The sequence below is a fragment of the Bombus terrestris genome, chromosome 4, assembly GCF_910591885.1.
Source record: "Bombus terrestris chromosome 4, iyBomTerr1.2, whole genome shotgun sequence".
Classification (NCBI taxonomy): domain Eukaryota; kingdom Metazoa; phylum Arthropoda; class Insecta; order Hymenoptera; family Apidae; genus Bombus; species Bombus terrestris.
Genome location: NC_063272.1, coordinates 11,880,143 through 11,895,370, shown reverse-complemented (window position 1 = coordinate 11,895,370; position 15,228 = coordinate 11,880,143). Strand labels below are relative to the sequence as shown.

The 15,228-nt window shown below is 31.4% G+C and overlaps 1 protein-coding gene across 12 annotated transcripts in view; it reads right to left on the bottom strand.

Annotated features, from left to right (window-relative positions):
• The window catches only part of LOC105665673, a 123,302-nt gene that overhangs the window by 14,123 nt on the left and 93,951 nt on the right, over window positions 1–15,228 (bottom strand). The gene's annotated exons all lie outside the window — the stretch shown is intronic.

Here is a 15,228-nt window from a genome sequence, read left to right as displayed (position 1 = left end):
AATCTATCCTCAGATACATCACTGGCCTTCATAGTATCGATAGGTTATAGACGACTCATGCTGGATCAAAAAAATTTAGGATTTTTAATTTTACTTTGTATTTTACATCCTCGATACAGAGGTTAGTAATAAAATGAAATAAAATTCTAATTTTAGATTATTTATGGTATTAAAAGTCCAATGATATTAGTTAAGAGTTAACGTTGATTTTCATATAAATGGTATACTGTGGTGTACAAAAGTTTTCAATCTCTGGACAGGTAGATTTTTCATTGTATACTTCAGAAACAATATTGCAACACATATTATTAAGTTGTTTCGAAAGTTAAATTCTATTTTATATTTAACTAGAATAAAAGATTTATTTACAGTATAAAAATATAAGATATAAGATATACGGACAAAAAAATTATGAATTTATACAAAAACCCGTCGTTTATTTATAACATTTTACTGTAACAACTTCAAAAAGTAAAAAGCATCAACCTTCTACAAGAAACTAATTGTTCGATCTAATCCCTTTTATCTGATCGAAATAAATTGATAAATTGCAAATCTACTTATCTGTACAGACCTTTACAGTATACTATTCCTTTCTTTATAATCCATTATCGCGTCGATTTGTCATATTCAACGATCGCAACTGATCGTCTTTGATGCTTCGCTCATTCATATTTTATTCAAAACATGTTTCTTCCTATAAAGTGTATGAAATATTATGCGAGATTTATTTTCAATTTCACAAGTAGATATCAACAATATCAATAAAGAGTGCATAAAAGAAATATTTCCGATAGCGTTCTAAATTTTTAGATTGTTAAAAACTTGTAATATATCTGATTGAGTAATTACAATTTCTATAAATAATGGTAAGCAACATTTACTTCTTTGGAGTTGCCTAATTAACTCTGATCACTGCTTAGCATGTTCTATACCAGTTTCAAAGGTCAGAGCTAGGATTCTAGTAGAAATTTCTCCGAAACTCGTTGAAGAATTAATTATTATCCTTATTGTTTGATTCGCGCTCTCGCTCTGGTACGTTTTCATGCATTTCTTCCTACTTTTCACTGACGTGGAAAGCAGGTAATCAATGAAGTAAAACAATAAGGTATCATGATGCGAGATTTTATGCACTCGTTTTGTTCAATTTCTTAGATCTCAATACTTGTACGGTCAATGGCATTTAGAGTGGATCGAACTATTCAGTAATCTTCTTTTAATTTTAATTAGACACTCGAGAAATCCAATAAAGTACAAAGTGTCTATAGTCATGTTTGGAATGCTTCCACGATTTCTATAATTTCGTTGTAATTGTTGTATTTTCACAACGTCTTCTTATTCGTTATTGGTAATAATCGTTACTTTCGTTATTCGTCGATAAAGATCACGAACACCGCGAGTATACTCGTGTCAACTCGACGCGCAACATGTGATCGGTATGCTTTCCAAGGGGATCTGGGGAGAGCTGAAAAATAACGTGTCCGAGTACGCGCGATGAGAATAAAGCGACGAGAATCAGGTTATTGGGGCCTAATATCCGTCCGTTTCTCCGCTGCGAGTCGAGCCGAGCAATTTTCAAACGCGGATTCAACGCGATGAATGAAAACGCATAGGGTTTACGCGTTCGAAGAATTCTCATTCGAATGGATACGAATTATGAATCGAGAGCAGAAATTGCACCATGGTATCGGCGATTTTGTTATCGATTCTCGTTGCAAAGCATGATTAAAATTGATGGTGCCTTCGTGGATTCGATCGGGATGATGACTCAGAAGCACAGATAAGGTTGAATGGTGGGAATGAAGCGAGCCTGATTTCCAATGTAAGTTTTATCGTGGTCGTTATACAGCTTGAAATATGAAGAAGTTAGCGTCCAGCTTCTTATCTATGAACATACAAATGTTGGAGCAGTAGATTGTGATTTAAGATAAGCGGTTAATGGTTTTGATTAATAACTGCACTGTCTGTAGAGCCGAAGAATTTCATGATGTTCGATATTGCCCTTGTTAATTTAGATCAACAGCAATACGGTTATAGCAGCGATTGTCAACCTTTCGCGTCTAATAGAAGCAACAAAATAATTATTCAAGTTCTGCGACACAGAAAAAAATATATTCGGTTCAAGACAGGATATTCACACCGGATGGCTAATGTTGCTTTTATGCGACAGTCTAAAGGAAAAGAGGTTAATGCTCCTGACTAAATAGGTATTGCACGTTTCAAAAATTGTTGCGGTGCACCAGCATTTGGATTGAAAATCGTGGTACGGTTAACAGTGTATGTAGACACGAGGTTTTACCTAATCCATGGGTCATAATCGAAAGAAAAAGAGATTTTGTTTCGTTGTTAAATTGAGTATTCTGTTTGAATTCCGAATTCTACTTTTGTTATTTCATGTTCTTTATGGAAGGCATTCCATAATGGAATTTTGATTGCATTATTTATTTCATAAATTAAGAAGCTGTAGACATAGAAATATGCGAATTTGTCGTACTGTATAAAACATTTGTCGTTAATAAATTAAAAAATCTTTCTCTTATTTCTACGAATAAGAAGACTTTTAATGCCTTAAGGAAATCTCCAATATAAAATTAAAAGAAGAAATCCCACGTATTGATAACGGTTCTATCATATTGTGCTCATACTTGAGGCACTTTTACATTTTAATATTAAAAAAATACAACGAGTCAAAATTGACTAAAAGAACGTAACATGGTTAAGTATACGGTTTCGTACAGATTTCTCATACCACGATTTAATATAAACCGTGGTATAAAACTTCCTATCATTAATAAATTAAAAAGCTGTAAACCTAGAATCTTAAATATACGGTGTTGTACAGATTTCTCGTTCTACGATTTATCGAATAGCCTATACAAGGTGTCCTGTCATTTTGTGCGGCACTGTATAAAACGTAAATGTCGCGCGAATACGACAAATCCCTTCCGTGTCATCTGCTCTTTCTAAAAGAGCCGCCTAAGTGTGCGTGCCAAGCGTTTCCGCCGATGTTCGAGCATCGTAATGCATGACACGACTAGTCAAGCGGTAAAGCAGGAAAGTAAGAGAAAACGGGGCTTTTGTGTCAAAGTGCCCCTTGTAATAATTCCCGTAATGAGCGGGGAACAACCGAGAAGAAACGTGGCGGTACAATGCTCGTTGAGCGCGCTCCTTTTTGGTAGCCATGGAAAACACACGGTGTATCCTCTTTCGCGAAGTGTGCCTTGATTAATAGAGATTCAAAATGTCATTCAACTGCCGGACCTTTGAAGAGAAGTTGCTGTGCAAAGTCGAATTGGAAAGTAAGGCTAGAAAGTAGCGTTTTGATCAATTTTTTTTTCAACTTTGAAGTTTTCTCTTTGTTATGGGAAAATAAAGTGATCCACTTGTGTTGCAATTTATCTTTTGATTTGAATAGATAGAATTGTTAGTTTTGATCAATTTATTTTCAACTTTGAAGTTTTCTCTTTGTTAAGGGAAAATAAAGTGATCCACTTGTATTGCAATTTATCTTTTGATTTGAGTAGATAGAATTGTTAGTTTTGATCAATTTATTTTCAACTTTGTAGTTTTCTCTTTGTTAAGGGGAAATAAAGTGATCCACTTGTGTTGCAATTTATCTTTTGATTTGAGTAGATAGAATTGTTAGTTTTAATCGAAAATAATGATTTTGTTGATTTGTTCTGAATTTTTTTTTATATATTTGTCTCATATATGTGAAACAGTAGTTTATTTACAATCGTTGCTAATAATTAACTGATATCTTTCATAAAAAAATTAACTGTTTCTGTTAAATCTTCTAAATATTTTCTTTTTATGGATTAGGAGATAATTTAGAATGAATCTAGACTATTTTAATGCCTACATAATAAATACTACCGTGTAGTTACATAACATATCATAACATATACATAACATAACATATCATAACAAATCATAACATATACATAACATAACATATAATCATAAATGTAGATTCATATCTTTTAATATTACACACATCAGCAGTATCATATAAGCAGTTCTGTGGAAGCATACATTAAATGATATATAAAGCTTTCACAGAAAAAGTTCTATGTTTTTTCTGTTTCTTGATAAATTGTTTTTAATTAGTAAATATCATTAATTGGCAATTTTCAAATGAGAACGAAAAATTGTTAAAACAAAATCCATCTTATCGAGGAGTAATTAATTATTTCTTTCATCGTACTCAACGCGTTACAATTCTTTTTCCGTTTCGCTTGCGAAGAATCAAGTAGGTAGCTGTTTAAACGTAGAAACGTTACACAACACAATATACGTATGCATTACCGTGCATTACTAAACATAGCTACTTATTTTACTTGCAAACCAACAAATACCTACATGCACCAAATCATCGAGCGTAGATTAACGAGAAGAGAAACTATTTAAACTAAACTGCGATTTTCAACTGGAAGACCGAAAAATCAGACCAGAAGAAACCGATCAGGATCACACTATCCGAAGGAAAACTTTTTCTCCTGTTTAAGTGAATAAGAGCAAAGCGTGTCTTGGCTAACCGATCATTACACAGTTGAATCTCGAAACGAGATAAAATACCCGAAATAATTGTTCGATTACACGTTGCACGTTGACTAGTACGACAGAGAAAAGGTCAGCAAACTTTCACTGAAGTGAAACCTTATTTTAAGCAAACATTGAAGGGCTGTGATTAAACTATTATTGCATTACTACTCGGCAATTACCGTGTAATAGACACACTGACTATTCATTAAAGAAACTGCCTGTACAATTGTTTCACGTCCACATATTGGGGATAGATAAATTACTACTGGAAACACCGTTTTACTCTACCGTATAATCATATTGCTAAATGTATAACGCAGTTTCGCAACAGCATCTTATACTTTCTCATAATTTTTTTTCGTTGTATGATTCGAAATTTATTTTATCCGAGAGATTGCTATCTATCGGAGTCTAACGCTAAAAGTGCACAAATTTTCTGTCTCTCATATTCCGTTCGAATATATCCTTTTTATTACTAATAATTTACCTTAAAAACAATTTAGTATTACTTTAACCAGTTAACTGCGAGATTTAGTTTTAAAAATCTCATGGGATTAGATCATAGAATGCGTAAATAAATACAAGCGACGACGAGTATACACGCCAAACGCAGTTAACTGGTTAAATAAAGGAACTCGAATTTTTCATTGATAAATTTTCACAATAAATGTATTTGTTGGTAAAAATGATAATTTCTAGCGATTAAAATATATTTATAGTTACTGTATAATTATGACAATATATATATAATTATATGTATATAATTTGTAGTATTATTTATCTCAGCTAAGTAAATATAATCCTAAGTAAATATAATCCCAGTCCAAGTAAATATAATCCTACTGCATCTCAAACTAAATTATTACTATACAGAGAATCATCCAATATAATTAAGTATACTATTTTATTGTTTTCGCGTAATGTAAACGTTTGCCCATATTTGTTCAGCAGATTCAATATCGAGGAAATATCTCCCACATGAAACGCGTTAACTCGTCTTGAGAAATAAATGCACCGCTTGCTAATTAGTATCAGACAGCACTGAAGTATTACTAATATCGCGAGCGAGCGCAACTGCGTTTAATAAGAGCGTTGCAGTAATTCCTAGATTGTATCAAAGATTGAATTATATTATAGAGTGAGCCGGCTACGGATGTGTAGCCAAATATTTCTGTTGCTAACGGAGATTTTTTTTACTCGCAATCTTATACAACGCTAGTAAGTGATAGTTAATAATTTCTTTGTGTGAAAAGGCCATGAGATATTTGCTGAAATAATAAACTAACAATAATCTGATCCAGTATCGTCGAAACTTTTCTTCAAATTATTTCGATTTAAGATATATTAATACGTGAGAAAAGATAATAAAAAGGAACATATGAGAAAATCTAGAATCTAATGAATTTTATTATATAACTGTTCGTATCTCGCTATAATTCCCGTTTTAATCATATTATAAGCTTGCAGATATTATATGGCTCTTCAAAAACACTTTTAAAAATAAATTCTATCTATGTTTTATTTATATGTGCAAAAATAGTTCTCGTACAATAATAATTAAAGATAAAATGGTATAAGACACAATATTTTTAATTTGAGGTAACTATGAATAAGATTAAACTCTAATATTATCATTATCGTTCATTATTATCGTATAACAATTATACGTCGTGCAATATTGCCATAAAGAGCTTACTATCGTTATAAATATTATTATAATTTTTGTATATTACAGGAAGTCCTATGAAAGTTCTCATGTTTAACTAAAAGACAATTCGAAGCATAATAAAAGCAAAGTTAATTGATAGTCATAGAAAATGTTATACTCTACACGAGTAGATATAAAGCGATAAAGAGAAACGTGGGAATGTTTCAGCGCGTATTAATATAATATCTATAATACAGGAATCAAAACTGTATTTATATACATACGTATTCAATAATTATGAATTTTTACAGCCATGGAATATCAAAACGATTAAAGTGACAATCAAGATCCTTATCCACTTATGAGATTAATCGAACCATGTGCGTAATTTGATATATAAATTAGTTTCAATAACTGTGATTTATAAATGGATTATTATATTGGCTCGATAATACGGCATAAATTGGTACGTTCAGAGAAAAGCAACAGGATTTAAAATTAATTTACGAATTGAAAGTCAGGTGTAGAATCACACGACGCACAAACTATAATTTTCATAAACAGGTTTCTTGAATGATTGGAAAGTATCGATGAGGAAATGATTGAGAATCACTGTACTATTGTGAATCTCATAAGGTTCGAAAAGGCAGTAGGACGGCAACGTTGATGGTAGGCAAGTGATGTGCAACTTCCGCTCTAACGACGTTTCTATTGGCTTTCCATGTAATATGTTAATTAATCAATCCTTAATTTTTTTAAACGTTTGAACTCTAAATCGTTGAGTAACCTGAGTTATTGGTTTTGTTCAGAAGAAATGACAGCTATTTCATATTGCTATAAAGTTATTATTCGTTAGCTTTCTCTAACATATATTCGATATCATTTAACATCGATAAATCGTATAGTAAGTAAAATATTGTACTTGTATCCTATATATTTATTTATTATTTATTTGGAAACTAAAATAATTTTATTTCATCTTAATATGAAGTAAAATTAGCGTTGAAAGTTATTTTTTGAATAAAAGTAAGGAATTAGTTTAAAGAAAAGTATATATAACTTACTATTTATATATATAATTCAAGTAAAATCAGATTGTATAATGATTTATTAATATATCGTAACAACATATTAACCCATATATTTATATATATTCCAAGAATATTCCAAGAAAATCGATTCCAAAGGTTTAACATAAAGAGTTTAGTTTTACGAGCTATAAAGATCAAGTCTACTTTCAACGGTAGTATATTTACTTTCACTCTTTATGCTCTTATTTCTTTTATCTTCCTTCCTGTTTTATCACATGCTTTTGTGTATCTTGTAAAATAAGGTACACTCCAAGCATTAGAGGGTGAACCATTGAAAAGGTTTAAAATGTCAATAATGGTGTGAATCGCCTGATGGGAATGAATTTGTGACATCACTGCTTCTATTTTATTCAGATTTATATAACGTAATAATTTCCTTACCTTGATATTTAGTGGAATCAGAGAATATATATTATTATTTTTATTCCTATGGGTATTTTACCTGTATCATTTAAAATAAATTTAATAATCAATCTATCCATCTATTCACACGCGATGAAAATGTAAATCCTATTCGAAGAAATAAGAAAAATAATAAATATTACGAAAATGGAACGTAGAAGGTTATTAAAAAAGTGCTTAATTGGAAGATAAACACACGATCAAACACGGATACTAAAATTAGAGTAGAATACAACATTTCCTTAAACAAAAATTAAAATATCAGAGTAGAATACGATCGTCTAAAGAATAATTGTACAGAATATTGTGAACAAATAAAGAATATGAGAGAAGGTACTCGTTCTGGGAACAATATAAAATCTATTTTCTTGAAATTGCTTGGATCGATGCTGGGCCGTATCAGAAATGGGCATTCGATCAAGAAGAATGTTCACGGACAATAGCAGGCGCTAGATGGCGGAGAGAAACGATGAGCAACAAGAACACGGAACGTAACTCAAGGAACTTGAGGAACACTCGACCCTGAATGAGATCAACGATCGAGTTCAGTGTCAGATCGCTGGAAAAGGAAAACGGGGTGGGTCGAGAGGAGAGTAGAGACGGACATCGTCTACTCTAACCTGTCACGCGCGCCTCGAAATGAGAGTATAGCTGCTTAGCCTGGTCTGCAAAAGCAAGGATTTCCTGATCTCCTGTTTCTGTCTGCCTTCACATGGCAACGCGCGCCGCTCATTAATCTCCCTAGCAATTTTCCTGCAAATTCGTGCTACGCTCTTTTGTTTCGCTCGATTGTTACTAACGACAACCCTGAACAGGCAATTGAAATAATTGTCACGATCTCGCATGAAACATGCATAAAATTACACAGGGTCACGAAACTACTCGAATACTCGTAGACGCCTCTTATAAATATATTAGATGCGTTATGTGAAACATTTTGAAATTTCATTAACATTTTCATAATATTCGACTATCGTGATTGGATTGGCAAGGCCTGAAACAAATTCGAAGTATGAAAGTTACAAAATATTTAGTACAAGTATATCTGAAAATCTTGTCTTGTCGCTTAATTACTTATATTACATAATTTCTAGTCAATTTATGTACCTACGTATTCTGAAATAGATCATGGATAAATATATACGTATTAACAATTTGATTTGATCACCGCAGTTTTTTCGCATTTAATTATCTTATATTTCTACCTGTGGACGACATAATCATTTGTCAATCTATTAAAGTAGAACGTCAAGCAAAGTCAGCATTACAGTCGTAAAATGAAATAAAAATACGCAATATGTTTGTGATGCGTTGCAGATGAAACTGATAGTTTGAAATTAGTATCGGACTATAGTAATAAACAGGTTGCATAATCGGTGAAGATTCCTCGGATTATTTCTGCATTAATTACAGGTAATTGACCCAATTAAATGCATAATCGTTTTGCTCGTCTCCTTGAAATTCAGCACCGTAATGTTGCATCAATTTCATCGTTCTAATCTTCTGAATACAGTAAATTTCAGCTATTATGGTTTCTAATTTCGTTTAGAGATAGTACTAGATTTTTATGTAGTACGGAAGAAACAAAAGGAATTAAAAAATAGGAAATAAATTAATTCTTAATGTTTCACTGATTAGATATTTGAACGGTTTATCGATTGATCGAATCTTTGATGGCAAAGAGATTTAATTTCTGTCTAAATGAACATTCACAGATTTCTACCGATATTCACAATTATTTCCGATAATTTCTTTAGCGTGCATTTATATACAAATTACATTTCTAATGAGCTTTATATTGTAGTGCTAGCTTCAAACGAAGACATCAGATTTTAATAGCGAAATGCGTAAATAATATCTCAAATTTAATTTTGATCGACACATTAAAGCAATTAAAACAATGCTTCAAATTTTATTAACTCGAAACTAGTAATTTAGCTGTAATCGAGAATCGTTATATTGCTGGAACGAGAAATTCCTGTCTGGATTCCTGTAATTACCTATTGTAATTTTCAGTTTCAAATACAATATGTATCATTTAATTATAGTTACGATACATAAGTCAATAAACTTGTAACCCATTAAGGTAGGAATGCCATATTCCTGTTAATTATATTCATACTACAAAGGAAAAATCATCTTAACGTTTCTCTTGAAATATTACACTCTAATAATTGGCAACGAGAAAATAAAACTAAATTACCAATATTCAAATGTTTCATTGACGTTCGATAAATGTACGTCACTCAATTGACATTTAACCAATTACAACATGCTTAAGAGTTTCATGTAATTACCGAACATAGAATAAAATCATTTAACGTCACTCTTGAAATGTTATAGTTCAATAATTAAATTGCTAATATTGAAAACGGGTAGTGGACTCAAATAAACGATAAAACATTCTAAACGAATAACGCACGTGCAGACATACTATCATCGTTGCGCTCTCTTAGGGAGAAATATGGACAATAAATGGTCAGCGATTTTGCATTCGATCCACGTCTCAACAAAGAGGAAGAGCACCGTCGAGAAATCTCGGAAGTCATGATTTATACCGGTTATATTTTTACGTTGCATTCCCGTTCCTCTATACCGTAACTCTTCCACAACCCATGAAAGAAACATTAGAAAATCGTTCTACTGTTCGGTACAGAAGCTATTCCACACTGTGAAATTCCTCTAATTTTTATTGCGACAAAAAACATGCAACGATTGCCTGTATCCGGGGAGAAACGTATATATGTAGAGTTTCTTCAAACTTGATGTTTTATTCACTAGGAATAAAACTGTCAGATTAATTTTCGATGACTTTCTAAATAACGAATGTTAGATTGATTTTCTGAAATTAATCCAATGCGTTAATTTATTGGTAACAGTATGAAACGATTTCAATATCTTAACCAATTTTGCATTCTATTGTCACATCAATATCTTTATAAGATTAAGTCATTTACCTTTATATTTTAATTGAATATTATATTTAACTTTCATATTTTCATTCAATTTTTAGTAACGCCGCATTTTTTCCCATAAACCGGAACGTAATCGTAGTTTACGATAAGAATTAAATTAAGATATTAAATATCTCCGCGTTAACATTTAGCAATTTACAATAAAATTTGCATAATCGTATCATATTTTATTATTTATGCCAAATGAGATGAGAAATGCATGTGAAATGTATTTTAAGTTCCATAAAAATTGTTTTCGAATTTGTACATAATTTCCATATTTAGTAATAAATATATGCTGCTCACGTACATCTGGAAGATAAATGACAGATAATTTTGTTGCAGAAACAAATTTTACGAGTTACGAATTAAATCACCAACGTCATCAGTACTTGTGATTTATAAAACTATTGTAAACGCTACTTGTTAAAACAATAGAATTCTACAAGTTGCAATTCTATATTTTGGAAATTCATCGCTATTATTAGTTAGTAACTTATTATACAAAAGAGCGGAGGAAATCATAAATTTTGCAGTTTCTTGAATTTTGTGAGAAAATTTGTGAGCAAGTAGCCAGCGAGATATCAGCGGTTGCACAAGATCAGACTTTTCCCAGTGCGGGCAACTGATTGCAGCATTTAATAGCCTTTAGTGTATGTTGTAATTTTCCTGGAAGCATAATGCGTCCCAGTTGAGGAAACGAATCCCACCTTTACCCGTCAACGATGATTCATTCCAGGCTCGACAGACAGTGCCGCTTCCTTTTGCCGTCATTAAACCCGTCAATAAACCCAACGGCTCTATCTGCCTTGCCAATTTAGAGTTATGCATCGAGGAACTAATGTCGCTTTGCAAATTGCACGAATATAACAATTTTCAATGTATACATTTTTTATTTGCCTTACGTTGTTTAAAATTTAGAAATTTAGAAATATACCGTTTACAGTTACTGCAGGTATCTTCGTGTTGGTCATTTCTTATATTATCGATCTGTTTCTACTACATTTTTTATACCGTATATTCCTGTGTTTTTAGAATGAAATTTAAGAATTAAAAGTGACGTGTTATTTATATGTCTATTAGGATGCTTCTCTCACGTATGGCAATTGTTTTATGAACATCGTAAATATTTAAAGATACGGATAACGATCATTATTTCTTGATCGTCAATTAGCCAAATTTTTATTTATGATAAATATTTCAAAATAATATATAGTTTCAATTTAAATACTTTATATTAGAATTTACGTTTTGTTTTACGCGTTAAAATTATTTTCGTCTGCTTAGGATTCAACGTTGATCCATTCCTAAGACGAGCGAATAGTTATATACTTGATCTAATCGTAGTTATAAATAAGTAACTAAGTAATTATAACTTAATTGGTTAGGTGAAGTAGTCGCTAGTGTTTTTAGAATAAGCGTTCTTTCCTTATAGTTAGAAAAATTATTATATTATGAAAACTGTTCCTATCTTCCTAATTCACCGTGCTACTTAAATCAAAGAATGTTTAATACCAACCATCGTACGAAAACCAACAATCATACGTAACATCGAAAATAATGGCAAAATTAGTGGAATGGGATGTAAAAAATGAAATAAAATCACTCTGTCTACTCACAAATCCATGCGTAAACATATATCTATGGTAGATCATTAATACACTGAACTGTAGGTACAAATGGAATCGTAACTTTCACGAAACTAAATGTATTTTACCTGCAACAACATTAAAGAATTTATTAAAAATACTGTCATATTATTTTTCTACATCTAATTTATGATAAATAAATAACTCGTGTATTTCGTCAGATAATATTTAATACTTTTTATTAATCATTATGCACTCCAAATTTTTGTTTCAAATTCAGTATTGCTAAATTCAAATGTATAAGAATAATAAAGATCAAAATAATTGAAATCGACTAAGATTATATTAAAGAAGTTTAAACGAAAGAGCTTAATTTAGATGCAAAATAACAATGGTACTGTAGAAAGGAATTAAGCACAAGAGAATGATATATTCTATAATATATTATTATATAATGTTATTATATATTATATAATTATTATATAATTATTATAAGTAATAAATTTTTGAAAAACCTACTTCAAATTTCATCTTCTCCAACCATCAATTCTTTCACTGTGTCGATTTCTGTTGCATTCCACATATAAATCATATTGATAAACTTAAATCGTAGCACAAATATTAAACATTAAATTGAAAGCACATTTCGTTCTTAGAAAAAGAAAGAAGAAAATGCTACAGATACTTTGGTGATAGTAACAGACATATAGTCGTATTCAGATATGTGTGCTCACCTTCTTGCTCAGACCAAGACTGTTCGATACAGACGTTAACGAAATATACGAATATTGCACTTGGAAAGATAGTTCTCTCATTGGTTGTTGGGCGGTTCTAAAATCTAAAATGGATCGGATCCGGGTAGTGACAGAAGGTGAGATTAGAAAATTCTATACAATAACGCAGGTACAAAGTTCCCAATAAGGTAATAAACCTAGGAATTAAGAATTTTATAGCACTAGATGTTTAGGGATTTTCCAAACAATTGTTTAGTGAAGATTATACCTGACTACTTTACAGTTCCTGTTACTCTTTCTTACACACCATTCTCGGGCTGAAATTCGAAAGTTTCTCACAATGAACATTCCGGGCTAATGAATATTTCAATAATAAATTCAAATCTCCTTCAAACGATTTTTCTTTCTACTGTAGGAATGTTATTTTTATAACTATACCAATATCATTCAATGTTCTTAATCTTAAAATCAATTAAAAGCTGATTTTCAAACAATAATATTTCAAATAATTTCTGATTATATCGATATCGTCAATTACATAAAAAATGCAGATATTTCTTCGCAATTGTTTCCATACACAATCTCAGACACATATTATTCTAAGGTGAATAAAATTAAATTAATTCTAAAAGCAAATGTTGTTGTATTGTAAAATAATCCCATATTGTTTACGACTCAATTCGGATTATATTTGAAAGCAATTTACTTGATCTGGACATAGAATTAATTTCCCTATGTTATATTTCAGATAAAAACAATGAAGTAGCTTAGTAGAGTGTGTATGTGTGTATAATAAAAATTATCTTTTACCTTTATTACATATGAAATTTACACAAGTTTGAACACGCGCTTTAATTACATATTTTATGACGTACAGAAATGCAAAATTTCTCGTTAAGCGATTTTTGTCTTGAAAACGGCGATCAGGAACGAATAAAACGATGTGAAGTTAGGTCATAATGTGGCGGATGCTTTAAACTTTAAACTTTAAAGGAACAAAGTGACCTCTTCCTCGACGAGTCACGCGGCAAAGAAGGCCATTACTGATCGAGATATCCTACCGATTCGCCGGAATTTACGAGCAACCCACAGACAACGCGATCTTCCCGAATGATCTTTGGATAAACTTGCCATTATCGTTTTCACCAGCGACGATTTGCTCTATCGTCCAGCCTCAGGTGCGAGGAATCTATTGTTCCACTTAAGGACGGTTTATTTTCAGCACGTGCGCTCAGAGGGTGTATTAACGAGCAACGCCTTTTCAGGCGTCATGGATTTTAATGAAATAATAAAGAGCTCAAGAGCAGGTTCTCTATATCGTACAATTGTACACAGGCCATTGAATGTCAGAAATAGCGTTGACAACATTCGCCTTTGACTCTTATATTTGGGCAGAAAGCATTTTTTAGCAGTTCTAGCTGCGGATTTGATACTAGCAGCCTTGATTTGTTCAAAGAAGTTGTCCGATAGATGAAATTATTAGGTTAAAGTGGTTGGTCGATTCTTTTGTTTGTTTTTTATAGGAAAATGAATTTCTGAATGTTTCTTTCAAATGGCCTAAAGATTGGAAATATGTTCACAAATATTAGTATGGTATAAATAATGAAATAGACTTATCAATATGCATTTATTGTATCGAGACAAGAAAAAATTGTTATGTAAATACAATATGATTATGAACGAGATACTAATATGTATTAATTATTAACTAAAAGAAGCATATACATATATAACAATGTAAATACTTTAAACTACTTCACGGATGTCGTCGTGGAGGATAAATTACAAAGCAAGATAAGAAGGTAATTAAAACCCATAAAACGTGTTGAACAAATTTAAAACTTCATCCATTTTAAAAGAAACTATTTTAGTCTTCTGAAAAGAAATTTCTTCATATAAAAAATTGTTTCACATTTCAAACACTAAAAATTATCCGTAACAATATTTCAACTTATTCTAACACAAAACCCCTTTTCAAACCATGTTATCTTTCTTAACACACACTTGCAAAAATGTCATGCCTAAAACATTAAACAAACATTAACAATAACATTAACGAAACTTTAAGTAGCCATTTAACAAAACGAAGACGATGCCACACAAAACACCTATTCATAAAAAACAAACTTTAGTTTCCAATGTTCCCGTCTTAAGAATCGTGATGATTGTATGACGATCATCGCGAACGTTTAGCTAAGAAAATCAGAAGGAAATTTAACACCTTGGAGCAACGAAGTACGTATGTGGTGCGTATTGCTCATCTAA